This window comes from Dermacentor albipictus, chromosome 1 (assembly GCF_038994185.2).
Source record: "Dermacentor albipictus isolate Rhodes 1998 colony chromosome 1, USDA_Dalb.pri_finalv2, whole genome shotgun sequence".
NCBI classification, from domain to species: domain Eukaryota; kingdom Metazoa; phylum Arthropoda; class Arachnida; order Ixodida; family Ixodidae; genus Dermacentor; species Dermacentor albipictus.
In genome coordinates, this window is record NC_091821.1 from 521,528,112 (window position 1) to 521,546,227 (window position 18,116).

The window sequence follows — 18,116 nt, forward strand, 5'->3', positions numbered from 1 at the left end:
TACGGGGGCTGTTCCACCATCGGCGACACGGACAACAGGCGTCGTGGCGGGCGTGATTATTTTCCTCAGCCGGTTACGAAGATCCGCGCTCATTACCGACAAATGCGCCCCAGCGTCTATGAGAGCTGATACAGGAACACCGTCGACTTGCACGTCAAGAAGGTTCAGATGGGTGGGCAACGTCAGGAGAGGATTTGGCGGCGTAGGGAGCAATGCAGCGTCACCTCGAGGCGCTGCATCGTCTAGTTTTCCGGCTGGGAGCGGCGTCCGAAGGGAGTCGGCGAATAGGAGCGACGGGGCTGGGGAGAGCGAGATTGTCGTCGTTGGGGCGAAGGCGAACGAGAATAGGGGCGGTTCGGCGCAGGAGAATCGGTGGCGGCATTATCTGAGCGGGCAGCATAGGGACGAGAAAGGCCACCTGGGGGGCGAGAGTAGGCAGTATATGTAGACTGGTTCAGGGAACTCCAGCGACTGCGGCAGTGCCGAGAAATGTGCCCAATTCGATGGCAGTGAAAACAAATTGGCTTGTCGTCTGCAGTGCGCCATTCAGAGGGGTTGCGGAAACGTGGAGGGTAAGAAGGCGCGGGACGGGGTGGAATCGAAGATGCCGGGTGGGGATCAGGGCGATGGGCCGAGCAGATGTTGTGAATACCCATGTTGGCGAACTCCTGGCGGACAACTGCCTGGATCAGGGAAACAGTGACTGCAGGTGCATCGGAGGGGCTGGAGTCGAACGCAGCCGGATAGGCGGCCTCGATCTCACGCCGGACAATCCTGGTAACATCGCCAGTTTTGTTGGGACGAGGAGCGCGGCACAGGAAGATGTCGCTGGGGTGTTGGGCAGACGGGCAAACTGTTGGTCGATACGTCGGCTTTTAGCGAGTTCCAGGCGGCGGCACTCTTTTATAACTGCATCCACCGTCGCGACGTTGTTAAACACGAGCAAGTTGTAGGCGTCATCGGCAATGCCTTTGAGGATGTGGGAGACCTTGTCGGACTCAGTCATGTGTGCGTCAACTTTGCGGCATAGAGCCAAGACGTCCTGAATGTATGTGACGTAGGGCTCCGTTGACGTCTGCACACGACCGGAAAGCGCCTTCTGCGCGGCAAGTTGGAGACCGTAGGGGTTGCCGAACAAGTCTCGAAGCTTTTGCTTAAGCGAATCCCAACTGGTCAGCTCATCTTCGTGCGTCCGATACCAAACTCGAGGTGTGCCACCGAGGTAAAAGACGACGTTGGCGAGCATGATAGTTGGGTCCCACCGGTTATTGCGGCTGACGTGTTCGTAAAGGCTGATCCAGTCCTCGACGTCTTCCCCATCTTTTGCCGAGAATACGCCAGGATCACGGGGAGCGGAGAGGGTGATGTAGGTCGTCGAAGTGGCAGCAGGTGTCGGAGCCGGTGGAGTCGGGTTGGCGTCGCCGGGAGCCATGAAGGTAGGCTCGACGGACCGTCCACTGCGAAGCTCCGTGACGAGGTACAGGGAACGTCCACCTCCACCAAATATGTTACGTAGGAAGACACCGACGAAAAGCTATTTACAAGTATATTTACAAGGCAATACGCCGCAGTTGACCAAGAGGCAACAGCCCGCGCTAGCTTCCAATCGTCGTCTTCGTCTTCTTCCTGCGCGGCTCTTCGTCAGTGGGAATACGACCCCGTAGCAATATAATACTAAATGGCGCCTTGCACGAGTCCCAAGTGTCAAATGTAATGAGTATTGTGCATTGAAAGGGCCAAGGATTTTTGGTACATGCAAGGGAACACTATGGGCATTTGATAGCAGCTGCTTAGATGTACTACGTTAAGAGGAACCAAACGAACTCCCTTAGACATAAGCATGCAGCAAATTCAAGGACTAGATGAAGCTTCAAAGAAGTAACTGCATTTCATGTAGGATAGGTGTGAATGACCTTTGTGCATGAGATCAGTGACAAAAACACTAAATGAATGCAGTACAGTGTCTGTATCATATCTTGTGCAGACCAAACTAGCCTGGAGTGTCAGCGTTCCTTGTCAGTTCATTTAAATAGGCACTACATTGTTCAAAGTGCAATATTGTTCTATAAAACATAATATGCAAGATGTAGCATGCCAATCCTCGTGGCTCAACAACTACTGAACCGAAACCTCAATGAGCAGGGAAGCGTCCTTGTAATTTTCATCGTAACCATACTTTTACTCTTAAAAGTGAACCTCTTTAGTGAATTTTTTGTGTATTAATTTTTCTTTAGGCAAGTATTTTTTATACATGTTAATGTCTCAATCCTGCTTTCTCTTTCCGGAGCTAAAACAAAATGCCTCTTATTTCAATTTGATCTTTTGACCTAGGAAGCCATCATCTGGTGCTGTGTACTGCAAGCACATGCTTCGGGCAAGGAGAGAGCCAGCACTATATCTACATAGGCAAGAATCTCGGTGCTCAAAATAAACATCTTCTGTGAAAATACCTGTCTTTTTATACTTCCAGCATGAATTAATAAGTTTCTTTTGCCTTCACATGCAGGAAGGTTTATAGGAATAAATAGTGACTGTTGAATGCCCAGGAAAAGCCTTGAAGCCTGTCTACTTGTACAGTGATAAAGTACATGTGTACTTGAACTTGATAGTGCAGAAACGAAAGGCAAAATAACAGGCACAATGCTCGGGGCAGCAGTCGTAGAAATGGTAGATGAACACTACTATAATTGTGCTTTCCAGTTTCATTCAGTTTGACCAAGTGTTGCAAGAATCGCCTTCAAAATGCATCATTCAGTTTAGCCTGCTAAAGTCGAACACGTACAAACTTTGGAATGTCTACTGAGAATTTGAGCATAAATGGTATGTGTGCATCCTTCAGCAGCACTACAAGCCCAATAAGGTTTTTGTGTTACTGTCCCCCCTCCCTTGGGGTTATTGCAGTGTCTACTTCAAGTGCTTGAGGGTATAATGGAGAATGACTCCAATTTGCTATAAATATGTGCAGTGTTGATGTAGAAATGAGAAGGCTATATAAATATACAGGACAAGAGCTGGTAGGCCTGGTTATAAGCATGAGTTAGAAATTTATAGAGCAAAGGCAATATGAATACAATTTGTTAAATGACATCCATGCGTGGGAACTGCCCACATGAAAGGAAAGAAAGTGCAATACTTGCAACCTACCAACACAAAAATCAGTCTAGGGAAGGATTCTGTAAGGATCCACTAAGGGGACTGTTTCAGCACACACTGATTAGGTAGAGCTCTAAGCTGGTAAGCTGGTAGAGCAAGCGGCAATCGTCACCGTGGGCTCTCGTGCTCTATTCATTCAGCGTGTACTGGAATGGACACTCCAATTAGTCAACACTTACAAACTAGCACCCTGGCGCTGTGGAAGCATGCAGTATATTAAGCTTAAGTCTGTGTGGAGTGCTACCTCCTGCTTATGTGGCAAGTCCTCCTGTTCACCTGTTCCTTTCAACTGAGAGCTGAGCACTGCCTAGGTTAAGTCAGAAAAAGCAACCAGCGTCCATAGAATTCAAACTATTACTATTTGCACTATAAAAGGGGACAGTGAAGCCTAAAATGGCACTTGACTTGGGCCATATTTTTCGCGATATGCCCGAGAATATTGGGATTTCCCATCAATTTTACCCTTCCTACATCACATAGTGAACAACCTGAAAACTTGACACTGTTGCGCAGAGCGATGAAGGGTCAGGATTCGAGCGAGAAAACAACACACGACACCTGAGCGCAAACTATGAAGTGGTTTATTTTTCTGCAAGTGAAGCGTACATAAAGCCTGCACGCATGCACAGGAGTCCTCTTCCCGGTTTACCTACACCCTCTATTGTCAGCGATTATGCTAATCTCTTTATTGCTGAGTGAAATAGACGGCGGACTGACACATGAGCCCTATGGGTCCACCTTGAGGTTATATGCTTCCACGACTTCTCTTTTCCTTTGGTTCCTACTTTTCAGCAGAATTATTGTCTTGTGATAATCACCAGTTGATAGTTTGTGCTCAGGTGTCGTCTGTTGTTTTCTCGCCCAAGTCCTGTCCCTACGTCACTCCGCACAACAGTTTTAAGTATGTCGAACCAACTAGCCCACTGCACAATTTTCCTGAACTTGAAAACAATTGTAAACTAAAGTCTGTGAGAAACGAAGTGTGTGAACTGTCATGACATACACATTTATGCATGATCACTTTGCTATATAAAAATACAATTTTAGCCAATGTTAACGAAGAGCTTCACTTTTGGAGTTCACTTAAATAATGTCTGTGATGCATTGTGACAGTAGGAGGTCCTGGAGATGTTACTGTGGAGATATGTCAACATTGACCTATTCCTGTTTAATCTATGGATAGATGCCTTCATAAAGAGTTGGAGAAACTGCACAATAGGATGTTTTATATCACATTAATTATTATGCTGTGATAAAGTTTACACGCTGAGTTTAATGTTTTAGAAAAGCTCAAGAAAAGGCTCCAGAATAGGTATGATGGGTAGGCAACCTTTTATTTGGTTCTCTTCATCGTGAAGTCTAGACGCATCACCTCAGTCACACTTAGTAAAATCTGTGGGCTCGTACTGCCCATGCCTTTACTGCACAAGTTGCCGTAGTGCTCCCAGTCTTGACAGGTAACACTTAAGCACCCTCTAATGCACATGTTTTTTCCAAAGCTACAGTTGCTAACTAAAGTAACTCCCACATACGATTCTGTAACTCTAGACCCAACTGCAAAAACGCATGCAGTACTACGAGTTTGGCATGGAGTCCACATGACATGTGCACAACTTCAAATTTCGTATAGGCAACAGATAACTGGTAACCTGTTAGAGTAACAAAATGGATGCCAAGGAAAATTCACCCAAAGCCTTAGGCAGGAAATGAGGTGTTGTGATGAGATAAATAGCAATGACATTTGATCGACTGACTAAAAGCTGGCAGGGGTATTGCATCTGACATGATTGAAATGAGCTGCAGCATGGCATGGTAAATGTGGTAGCTTTTACAATGCCGCGCTCCCTGAATTACACTTATGTGCATCCATAAGCTGCAGCGACCAACTGTTTTTTATTCAAGAAAGCTAGGTTTGTGGTTCAGCACACATCATACGCTGGCAAACTCACCGATGAGTCAACTCCCTCAGATCATCCCATGAGTCTAAGTGAGCCCAGCTCAGCAGTTTTTTCGCGAATTTGAGCTATTGAGATAGCTATTGAATCTGAGCTAATTTGAGATATTCTTATGAGTTCAAGTGAGCAGCTAAGTATAATTTTGGCGAGTCTAAATAGTGAGTTCCGATAATTTTGCCAACATATATATGGTCCGTGTACTTTTGAAATTCAGGTACGACACTTGTGCATAGGTTGGAAATTAAGCTTCTCGCCAAGTGACTACTGCAGAAATGATCATGGAGCTAGAGAAGAACGATACGCCTTAATGATGCAGCGTGCCGCGCGGGATCCATGTGTGCAGCATGCCAGTGGATGGGTGCGTGTTTGGGAAATTAGGGGGTTTCGACCCATCCACAGATAATTTCCATAATACCTTTCTCCTTAGTGAATTATTGCGATAGGAATTTTTGGACACCCTAAGCGAATTTTCGCCATCGCCTTGATGTTTGGTTTAAAGTCAAAGTGTGACAAAAATTATAGTACCCCGTTGCACCCCACATGCTGGGGTTAATTGCGAATGAAAGGGCGCGAGGGTGAGCCGAGAAGGATGGCAGCTTTATGCGCGCTGTCCACGTCCCGTGATCAAGTGCGCGCTAGGGTCAGAGAGCGCGCGACGTCTCTTGCCCGGCCGTGCCCGTGCATATGGCTGTCCGCGCGCAGCAGAGTGCATATACACGGCCCGCGCGTGCCACATTTTTAAAAATTAATTTGCGGCCGGTGTAAAGGCAGCAAGCCGACGTGGCTGCTGGTTTCACGAGTGTTGGAAGTATAGCGACTTCCTTAGGGGGGCCAAAATTTTGGGGCGCATGAGCGGCACGTATAATAGAATGCAGTGTTCCATTGTAAAAAAATTTTTGTAGTAACAAAGTAGAGTGCTGAGTGTTACGTCTTTGTTACATCAAGGTTCAACAAAAATTAAGCGCTGAAATCGGCGCTGGACGCATATGCAACTCCTTACTCCACACTGAAAACACTTGAGAAAACATTTTTTAAAAAATAGTCTGTACATTTGTATAAATCCCTACTTGCAGATATTCCTCAGGTTTAGCCTAATTATGTGCTGCCTACTTACCTTCCTGACGCAGCACACATATCATTGCGAAATTTGCTTTTAGAAAAAGCATTGAGTTATTGAATTTTGCGAACAGAAAAAAAATGCAACTTCCAATATAGCGCGCTTCCTAGGCTATTAAATAGCTACAATGTTCAAGGAACGTACTGTTTCCATGAGTGGTTTACTCATGCTGTAAGATGTACTGCTCCTACACCTTGTAATAAAAAGCATATGCATTGACACATAGCAGCTGCATGATATTCTTGCTTATTTTCTCATCACAGAGGTAGATAGAGCACATGAACCTATATGCTTACACAAATCAACGTTACCAACTACTGCGGAGACATGGCAACGAATTCTTTGTTTACCTTGTACACCACATGTGCGAGGTTTACGCATTCATTTGACTTCATGAAACGCTATTTATACTACAGGCATTACGGCAATGCTTGCGTGCAGTGCGGTGAAGCGCTCGACAAAACTGTACATATTATATGGTCTGTTTGATATTAACTCGAGATGCAAACGTTTGTGCAGGCAGGCAAGCAATGTTTCCATTCACGCAGCTCACCAAAAGAGCGTGGTATATGCATTGATCTGGTTTCATGACATCGTACTTTTGCCACTAGCTTTACGGCAGTGCTTGTGTATAGTGCTGCGAAGCACGACGGAACTGCACATTATTATACGGTGTGCTCGAAATCCACTCGAGATGCAAACGTTTGTGCAGGCAGGAAACGAATTATTTAATTCGCGTAGCACAACACGAGAGCGCGCTCTATGCAGTCCTTTGATTTATTAAAACTCTATTTCTGCCACAGGCTTCACAGCAATGCTTGTGTAGAGGGTTGTGAAGCTCGACGCAGCTGTAACAACATCCCACGGTACACCCGATTTTTACCGAGTTTGTTTTAAAGGGCCCCTCACAGGCTACATAACAAATTTTGGTTATACACTGAAAGTTGTTACGTGCCCTCTAAGAAGTGTTCTACCGCAAGCATTTTTCAAATTGGTTCATTAACAGCAGAGAGAGAGAATGATTGAAGTGCCGCGAACACATGATTTCAGGAGGCGAGCGTCGCCGCCTATATAAACATTCTCTCGACTTTCCCCGTTTCGCCTGTGTAAGCGAATTTCCTTCACTGCGTTCTCCTACACCGGAGCCGAGGGGTCGCGCGGCGGGTACACCCTGTCGTCTTCTTTTTTTCACCGTCACTGGCACATTTCCGGTGACGGTGTCGCGCGTGCTGTTGCGCTTGTCTCGTTTCCTGTAGCGGACGATAATGCGCGCTTTACACGAGAACACGTGATTAGCGGTATAAGTCAGTGCCCCAGCACTGAGGCAAACGCGAGAGGATGAAAGAGCATGATCGCAATGCTGGAACACAGTAGACAACGACGTTCTCTGCGCGCGTGCAAACGTCGAAAAAAGGAGACCAAATGGAAATTAATCTCTCTTGCTACAGTGCGAAGTAAAACAAAAGCACCCAGACATTCGGGTTGTATTTTTCATTATTTCTCTAAACTTGAATTAGTTCCCTGAAGCAACAGATTCAACAAATAACTGATGCTGCCTTGAATCTAAGTCATGTGTCACTCTGAATGACATCACAGCACAGCCTGTGCTCCTCCTATGCAGCAGCAAAGTTAGGGGCATTCATCTGCTTACTGCTGCGATAACATTATGACACTTGAACTCAGAGGTACGATTTTTGTTGTGTGAGGTTATAGATAGCCAGTAGACTACTTGTCTGATGTTAAATGCTATGACCCACTGGCAATCCACGATGCACTCAATGAAAACGTTATTATGCTGTGTGCGGCGTGACTCACCAGTGACCCACACACAAGAATTCTCGCTTTGTGTTGCCATCTGAGGTTTGAAATTGCAACTAATATATCTTTTTATTGCATTGGACATGGGGTGGCATGTTTGTTTCGGAGAGTGGAGTGGCGGCGCATTTCTCAGTTGGGCTTCTTGCAAACTTTTCGCCGCTGTTTTTGAAATACGTGCCGTTGGAATAAGTATACCTACATTTTTCTTGCTACTCCCTAACTTTTCACCATGTCTAATAGATAGATCCTCATGCCCCTTACGGATGCAAAAAAAAGCACAATGCAGAGGAAACAGATAAACTTAGTTTTGGGCCAGAAGAATGCACCAGCAACTACGCGATCACCAGCGGATGAGTCAAGTGCTTCAGTACGTGTCAGATGTTCAGCAGTGGACAGACAGTGAAATCAGTGACAAAGATAGTGTTTACGAACATCACAGATCTCAGCCAGCACGTCGAATGGAGAGTCAGACCTTACTGATGATTCTGAGGTGAATGATTCAGGATACGATGCTCTCATTTCTCTCAGCCCATCTCTAGAGAAATGGACACCGGCAACAACCACTTCGCCTAGTGTGACACCGCACTCTAGGCCGCCCACTATCATTCAGTTGCCATCTAGCCGTTATGCCCCATCTTTACGTTCACTGTTTATTACGGATGACATTTGGCAAATGATGGTCAATGAAACAAACAGGTTCACACAACAAGTGTTGAAGTCAACTACTCCTAAATCTCAATCACGGTTGAAAAATTGGACGGAAACCAATGCCAAAGAAATTAAAGCTTTTATTCGAATACTGATTTCTATTGGTCTCCTCTGTCTTCCCACTCCCAAATCTAAAGCAAAGTTGAAAAATTGGATGGAAATCAATCTCCAACAAACGAAAGCATTTGTTGGAATACCAATTTGTATTAATCTCGTCCATCTTCCTATCTGAGTCACTACTGGGCCAAAACTAACCTGTGTGGTGTTGAACTCATTCGTCAAAATATGAGCCGTGACCGCCTTTTCCCTACTTTTGAGGTTCCGGCATTTTGCGGACAATGAAATGGTTGCAGAGTTGCAGGATCATGTCTTTAAGATCCATCCTCTGGTAGAGAAATTGAACCAAAATTTTTGCCTATGCTTGAGCCGGGAAAGGAGGTTGTGACAGATGAAACAATAGTGCCATGGCATGGCAGACTTTCGTTCTTACAGAGTCAGGCTGTTCAAGGCATGTACCAAAGACGGTTACAGGCTAAAGGTTGATGTATATGCCAGAAAGTATGACTGAACAGTTGGCATCGGACACGCCGAAGTTGTATGCTTGAAACTCCTGCAAAATTACAAGGAAGTCGTGTGCCCGCTGTACGTAGACAACTTCTACATGAGCTTGCCGCTCACTCTTCGCCTTCTAAAGGAAGACACTTTCATTTGTGGCACAGTTCGCTCAGCGAGGAAAGGGTTGCTAAAAGATCTCACTGAAGTAAAGGTTGCAAATGGCAGTGTTACCGGACTTCAGTCCAAAAATGAAGTGAAGGCACTGAAGTGGATGGACAAGAGGCCTGTTCTGATACTCACATCTGTCGCCAAATGTGAAGCAACTTTGGTGGACAGTGGGAAGAAAACAAGGGATGGCGCACCAATCATGAAACATCAGGCCGGTCTCGATTACAATGCAGCAAAAAAGGGCGTCGACTATAGTGACCAAATGACGTTATACCACAACTGCCTTAGCAAAGGACTCAAGTGGTACAGAAAGGTAGCTGTTGAGTTGCTTGTTAGAAGTGCCATCATAAATGCAAGGAACATTCGTGGCATGCTTGAAGGAAACTCTACGCCAATTATAAAATTTCAAGATGAACTGGCTCATTTACTGTTCGGCCCTCGTCAAGACAACATCGAAGAAACTCGTGGGAGGAGTGTCCACATGCTAAGAAAAACTGGCACATCGGTGCACGACACTCAGTGGCACTGGCTGCACTGGCTGCTATGCGGCCAACAGTACCAGCAGTAGCCCAAACACTACCGTGAGAGTGATAAAAGTGACCACTTTCTGTGGATAACGCCCCGGCAAGCCATTCATCTGTTTGTTGTGCTTTAATTCTAAGCACAAGTAACATGAGAAGCAAGCTATCTTCAACTGTAAATAAGTAGGATGAAAACTTGAAAACATGGCTAATGTTCATACTAAATTTTAGCCTTTCTCTAACTAATAAATATTTCTAACACAGGAACTGACTTCTTGTCTTTTCTAATGGCAAGCACTTTGTAGTTCAACATAGGTTTCTAGCATCTTGAATCCATTGAGGGGCTACAGAATGTATTAAAGAAAGATAAAAATGCATAATGTTGTGCTGAATGTGATCAAGACACATGTACAAGAAACTATAATTATTAGTATTAGTATTAGTATTAGTAATGTGCTTTAGCAAGTTAGAAATTTGTTACCAACTTGCCCACATTCACATCTTAACAGATTTAACAATGTTTCCACTACATGGAGAACCTTGATCTACAGTGCTTTTATCATCCTGAAGAAGGTTGGTGTTCCTATTATAACACGTGTACTCTAAATCTCTCCGGATTTCATGTTGGTTTACTTGACATAAGCTTACGAGGCTTACAGATTACGTGCTCATATCTCAATGTAAACACTTACTTCCTTTTCAATGATTTTCATTTCTGTAAAAGCACAGTAAATTTCGTCAGACGAGAAGTGCAAATGCGTTTTTTATTCTTCCATACTTGGTGCTTGCTATTATACAACTTACTTATATTACAACTTGCTTATTTAGAAAACTCATAAAAAACACTCCCCCCCACCTTTTTTTTCTTCTTTTACTTTCCATTGATTCTGACTTTCATTATGTTAATGAACTTCAGAAGAGCTTGCTCTCAGGCTAGTTTGTACACACAGCTAAGAATGAAAGAATGTAGAGAAAATTGGACAAGAAAGAAAGACCTACAGAATGTTGAATTGCGCGCGCCAATTTATATCAAGGACGGGGTGCTGGACCAGGGGAGCTAAGAAGCCGCCACAACAAACTAGTGGAGCTAGGTGAATGGCTTCGATGTCCACGCAGAAACATAAATATAGGAATGTTAGAGAATGCTGTGTCATTCAACAACCCCGTGAATGTTGAAAAGTGCGACAGTGATTAGCTGAAAAGAGTTTCAGAGAGCTGCAGGGAGTGGGGAGATGGATACGGTAAGGGGGCTAGGCTGATGATGCGCATTAAGGGCACCATGAATGAAGTTAAGTGAAAAATTATGGAACATGAGGGGATTGTCTCATCACTGCTCGATCGCTCAACACCACATGGCCGTGGCCAGTTGCCTTAGCTGAGATTGACCTACCCTGTCATAGCATGTGCTGTGCTTGCTGCTCGGCAGTATTCAAAATAGCCAGGTGTCAGGGAACCATGCCCATAATGCCTGCAATTAAGTAATAGGCGACTTGCAAAATAGTGCCCGCTCTCTTCCATACACAGCCATGGCTGAACCACTCACTAGCAAATCTGGGAAGAAAATAATGCTGACCTCCACTGTTACTTGGGATGCAACAAGTCTGGGCTGCAAACAAGAAGACACAAGACAGCGCTGTCATGTTTTTAGCACAGTTCGTTTTCCTAAGTAATGTACCAACTAGGTCATAATATACATTATATAAATAGATCAATTTGTAAACAAAATGTTATTTTTAATATAATCATTTTAAAAAATAGCACAAGGATGATAGCACAATTTTAAGCGTAGTGGCTGCATGCCTTAGCAATGAAAAACTTTTGTCAGAAGTTAAGCAAAGTTGTTTTGGCAACGTAAAAATGTGCATCCTCATTGCTAAAGCATTCCTGTCTGGGGAGTGCTAGGAGTTTGTCTTGGTGTGATGTAAAACCCTCCACACATTTATACCCACGAAACACGGAAGCAGCTATTTGATGTCTAAAAGATGTCTTGAACGGCTAATTCAAAAGTCTAATAGCTGTCCTGGTCAAGACTTTTTCTAGCCGTGGACGTCTACAGGTACATCAGTAAGCCCTGCTAACGTTACGCTAAAAGTTGGCTAATAAAACATCTCGACTAGAACAACTTTAAGAACTGTATTAGACGTTCCCGTATTGTGAAGTAGTGGCTTCGGAAGCATTATATATGCAGGCTTTTATAAACATCTTGACAAGAACAAAATTAGAATTTAATTAGACGTTCCCAGAATTTTGTTATAATTCAGAAACAATACGCAGGCTTTTATAGGTGTACTTGCAGGAGCATTTGTAAATGGTTATCCTACATTGGCATGGTAAAAAGCAAAATTATTATGGCATGGCATGTTAATATATAGAGCTGAAAAATAAATTGAAGCATTACTTTGTAATAAGCTGCATAAAATTTTGTAACATGTGTAATAAATGGGATTTTTGTGCAATCACTCATCCAAAGCAAATGTGCACAACATGCAGCAAAAAATGACCACCTGGTCTTATGACAAAGAGGCTTTATTGACTAATAAAATAAAAGACATGCAGACCTTACATAATTGAAAAATACTATAGAAAAGAACACCACATAAAGCGATGATGTAGCTGCAGAATCCACAGCAATGGACCCTTCCCTCTTGGATACCACTGCGTGCCCACATGTTTGCCCTGCTGCAGGCCTCACATGAAGGTTTGCTCTGCAATACAGCAGTGAAAAAGAAAGAAGCCACAAATTATTTACAATAGAAATGTGCAATTCAGTATTTCAAATAGAAATATATGTGCCGTTGTTTTGCTTTGGTCACATTTACTTCATAATTTTAAGCAACTGCTTCTCTCAAAATCCTATGCTACATGATGATGTTCTGCACTATTTTTCTGATATATTATGAAAAAGCAATGGTAGAGTGCAATTACACTGGCAAATGGTTTAATCCACACACAGACTTGCAGTACGTCATTAGCAGTGGTGATGGTTTGCAAACATATCTGTTAGAACAGTTACTTTCATTTCAGTGGTGATGGTGGCTTGTATAAGTTAAAGCAACAGGCATACTCAAGCCTGGTAATCAAGGGGAGTAATTGCTCCTTTCAAGTGTCTCTTACAATTATTATTGCGGTCATCATCATCATCATCATCATCAGCCTGGTTACGCCCACTGCAGGGCAAAGGCCTCTCCCATATTTCTCCAACGATATTTCTATTGCGGTATTGTACCACATGTCATAAAACCACTCTTTCCAAAGAGGCCCGGAAACACTTTTCTAACTAAACATAGAATGGCCTTACTATGAGAAAACGTCATCACATGCCATAAACATTTTTCGAATACTGCAACTATAAGCAGAGTAATCACACCAATACCCGACTTACTATTTTCGTGTCTGCTAGTGCACTGGAAGCTACATAGTGGAGAAGCCAAGAGAGCACAGCAAAGGTCAACAGTTGAGTGTCGTGGCACCCTGTTCTGGCCTGTGATGGACTACACTATGCAGCACGTTCCTGCCATGTCAGAGGTCACACGCAGACGATGCAGCTATGCCCAGTGCAAAGATGAAATTACTATTCTCTTTTTGAGGTTGCAGACATTTTTCACTTATTTAACTCAAATTGGGAATTATACATTACCGAGAATACTCTTGTGATTACGAAATCAGCCAATAGCATTGGTGGGCCAGCTGCTTTCAATGTGGCAACATTGCAAAAGCGAGAGGAAGCAATTTTTCACTGTGTTTGACATGTGATTGTAAATTCCCTGCTTCAAGCAGTGCAGTAATATTCGGTTCATATGGCCACAGCAACCTCTACGACAAAGCAGCATTGTTTTCTCACTATGTTCAAGAAGTGTTTCAGGGCTGCTTTTAAGAATGCAACAAGATGTGAAGCTTGGAACCATGCGAGTTACCTTGACTAGACAAAAACAACTGCAGCCAGCACGCCTCGTGGTTCCGTGAGAGTAAACAGAAGAGCTGCGTAGAAATTAAAAGTAGTCAGTCCACAAAACAGTCAAGCTCTGGCTTGGAACCATGCAGCATACCTCGACTAGACAAAAAGAACTGCAGCCAGCACGCCTCGTGGTTCCGTGAGAGTAAACGGAAGAGCTGCGTAGAAATTAAAAGTAGTCAGTCCACAAAACAGTCAAGCTCTGGCTTGGAACCATGCAGCTTACCTCGACTAGACAAAAACAACTGCAGCCAGCACGCCTCGTGGTTCCGTGAGAGTAAACGGAAGAGCTGCGTAGAAATTAAAAGTAGTCAGTCCACAATACAGTCAAGCTCTGGCTTGGAACCATGTGGCTTACCTCGACTAGACAAGAACAACTGCAGCCCGCACGCCTCGCGGTTCCGCGAGAGTAAACATAAGAGCTGCATAGAAATTAGATGTAGTCAGTCCACAATACAGTCACGCTCTGGCTTAGAACCATGTGGCTTACCTCGACTAGACAAAAACAACTGCAGCCCGCACGCCTCGTGGTTCCGTGACAGTAAACATAAGAGCTGCGTAGAAATTTAAAGTAGTCAGTCCACAAAACAGTCAAGCTCTGGCTTGGAACCATGCTGCTTACCTCGACTAGACAAAAACAACTGCAGTCCGCACGCCTCGTGGTTCCGTGACATTAAACATAAGAGCTGCGTAGAAATTAAAAGTAGTCAGTCCACAAAACAGTCAAGCTCTGGCTTGGAACCATGCGGCTTACCTCGACTAGACAAAAACAACTGCAGCCACCACGCCTCGTGGTTCCGTGAGAGTAAACGGAAGAGCTGCGTAGAAATTAAATGTAGTCAGTCCACAATACAGTCAAGCTCTGCTTTGGAACCATGCGGCTTACCTCGACTAGAGAAAAACAACTGCAGCCAGCACGCCTCGTGGTTCCGTGAGAGTAAACATAAGAGCTGCATAGAAATTAAATGTAGTCAGTCCACAATACAGTCACGCTCTGGCTTGGAACCATGCGGCTTACCTAGACTAGACAAAAACAACTGCAGCCAGCACGCCTCGCGGTTCCGTGATAGTAAACATAAGAGCTGCATAGAAATTAGATGGAGTCAGTCCACAATACAGTCAAGCTCTGGTTTGGAACCATGCGGCTTACCTCGACTAGACAAAAACAACTGCAGCCAGCACGCCTCATGGTTCCGTGAGAGTAAACGGAAGAGCTGCGTAGAAATTAAAAGTAGTCAGTCCACAATACAGTCAAGCTCTGGTTTGGAACCATGCGGCTTACCTCGACTAGACATAAACAATGGCAACCAGCAGGCCTTGTGGTGTCGTGAATGAGTAAACGTAACAGCTGCATCAAAATTAAAAGAAGACAGTAAAAAAAACAGTCAATTCTAGCATGCTTCTATATGTTTACCTTAGGTTTGATTGGTGAGCACACAACTGCTTGAAAAATGTGGCTGCTTTGCCACCATTTAACTGTTTATTCATTGGTCCGTTTCAACATGTGCCCTACAGCAAGGTAAAAAAACCAATTTATAGGAAGATACAGACCTTGATAAGGATATATGGGTTACAAGAATGAGAAAATTACAATTCATGACCTGTTTCACACTTAAGAAATGCTCAGCAGTCTGTAAAGTTGCAACCTATGTTTATTTTCTGTGTAGTTAGGCAGAATAATTTTTAACTGCACAAATCTTCAAATGCTATTGAACATATATCGGCTCTGTATACACGAAAGATGCGTCATGAAACAAATTGTAATTATTGCATAAACTTCAGAACTGAAATGAATATGAAGGCATATTTAGAAACTGCACTGTAGATTATTTCGTTTATTTTTCATGTCTGTATATCAGCCTATATTTAAAGAATGTCGAGGTGAAAATCAGCATGAGTGCCCTTGGGCCAGCACATATAGAAATAATCTGACATGGACAAGCCTAAATTGAGGAGTTAAGACATGTGAAAAATTTTAAATAATGGATCAGATTACCGCTTCACGGCTGCATCAAGACGGGCTTGCGCATTCTTTAGCCATGCCATGATACCTGTACGGATCTCTGCGTCTGAAGCAGATGCTGTTGCTGCATTTTTTCGTACAGACTCTGTAAAAGGCACTAAGTTATACAATGGGCATTTAACAAAACCACACAGGTCTCCAAATAACCATGTTTTGTATATTAAGTGACTGAGCTAACGTTCTGAAAACTTAGCTAGTTATCTAATTGCCAATTTTTTTTACATACCACAGCTCATGCCACATAATGAAATACTGTGGTGGAGGGCTGCAGACATATGGTTGGTATTCAAGCATTTGACAATGCGTTCAGTTGAATACCATAGCCAGTAGGCCACTGCCAGAAGTGACCTCCTCAATGCGTTTAAACTGAGCTTGCATATGGCAAAACAATTTTTTAATGTTTTGTTACAGTTTACAGATCGCAAATTACACATTATGACTCGATGTGCACTTAAAGCAAGCCAATGCTGTAAATCTAGCATGCGACTTACTACAGTAGCTTGCAGACACTTGCACACCACTTATCCAGAATTATACGGCACAACTCCCTCTCAGCCAAGGCTCTTTTACCTTTTTGCCCATGGAGACTGTACATGACAGCGACGGAATCGTGAAGTAAATATTGTCACGTGGTGGTGACGTTGAATAACACAGTAGCAATACTGTGAACGACAAAACAAACTTTTATTGGGCGAACCTGTGCCCACAAAACAGGCTACACTTATAGCACAATGATAGCAGCGAACACGCTCGGCGATCGTCGAAAATCTGATCAGCGGGTCAAGCGCGTCGGCTTTTATACAGCAGTCATCGAATGTTCCAGACTAAACGTTGGGACCCGCATGCCTTCTACAAAGTTCTACACCATTCGTGTCCAGCGATGAAATCAGATAATACAAGGTTCGGCGACAACAGACAGCGGATAGAAGCATCGATAACTTTCCAGAAACTTCGGATACATGCAGGCGCGTCCCGCGCTGTGCGATAACATTTGTTAGGTGGCGAAACCTGGTCGCCCGATAAAGATAAGTACGCGTGTCAATACCCCCCTCTTAAGAAGCATCGACCCGATGCTGCAAACAAACGAAAGTAATAAATAAGCACTCATAGCGAAGAAAAGAAAAAAAATAAGGAAAGTTCGTTTGCGTCCGTAAAACGGCTTAAGACGCACCACGTGGACCACTTCAGGTCGTGCGCGACGTCGCTGTGAATGCGAAATGCCGTCTGGCACGACCTCATAGTCCAGTGCGCCAATACGTCGGATGACCTTGTAGGGTCCGAAATAGCGTCGCAATAGTTTCTCACTCAGTCCTCGTCGACGTATCGGGGTCCATACCCAAACACGGTCGCCGGGCTGGTACTCGACGAAGCGTCGTCGGAGGTTGTAGTGTCGGCTGTCGGTCCTCTGCTGGTTCTTGATTCGCAGGCGGGCGAGCTGTCGAGCTTCTTCGGCGCGCTGGAGATAGGTAGCGACGTCAAGATTTTCCTCGTCAGTGACGTGCGGCAGCATGGCGTCGAGCGTCGTCGTCGGGTTCCTGCCGTAAACCAACTTGAACGGCGTGATCTGTGTTGTTTCTTGCACCGCCGTGTTGTAAGCGAATGTTACGTACGGCAGGACGGCATCCCAGGTCTTGTGTTCGACGTCGACGTACATTGCTAGCATGTCGGCGAGGGTCTTATTCAGCCGCTCCGTAAGACCATTCGTCTGTAGGTGGTAGGCAGTTATCCTCCTGTGCCTTGTCTGACTGTATTGCAGAATGGCCTGGGTGAGCTCCGCTGTAAAGGCCATTCCTCTGTCGGTGATGAGGACTTCTGGGGCACCATGTCGCAGCAGGATGTTCTCGGCAGAGAATTTCGCTACTTCGGTGGCGCTACCTTTCGGCAGTGCTTTAGTTTCAGCGAAGCGGGTGAGGTAGTCTGTCGCCACGACGATCCACTTGTTTCCGGTTGTTGCCGTCGGAAAGGGCCCCAACAAGTCCATCCCGATCTGCTGGAATGGTCGGCAAGGAGGCACGATTGGCTGTAGTAATCCGGCTGGCCTTGTCGGCGGTGTCTTGCGTCGCTGACAGTCTCGGCATGTTCTGACATAACGGGCGACGTCGGCGGTCAGGCGCGGCCAATAATACCTTTCCTGTATCCTCGACAG

General features: G+C 44.6%; 1 long non-coding RNA gene across 1 annotated transcript; it reads right to left on the reverse strand.

Annotated features, from left to right (window-relative positions):
• Positions 1–14,847: 14,847 nt before the first annotated feature.
• Positions 14,848–15,457, reverse strand: LOC135908153 (uncharacterized). Its single transcript, XR_010566230.2, has 3 exons — positions 15,362–15,457; positions 15,230–15,295; positions 14,848–14,897 (listed from the first exon to the last, which is right to left on the reverse strand). It is a non-coding gene; the product is annotated as an uncharacterized lncRNA (long non-coding RNA).
• Between the last annotated feature and the right edge of the window lie 2,659 nt (positions 15,458–18,116).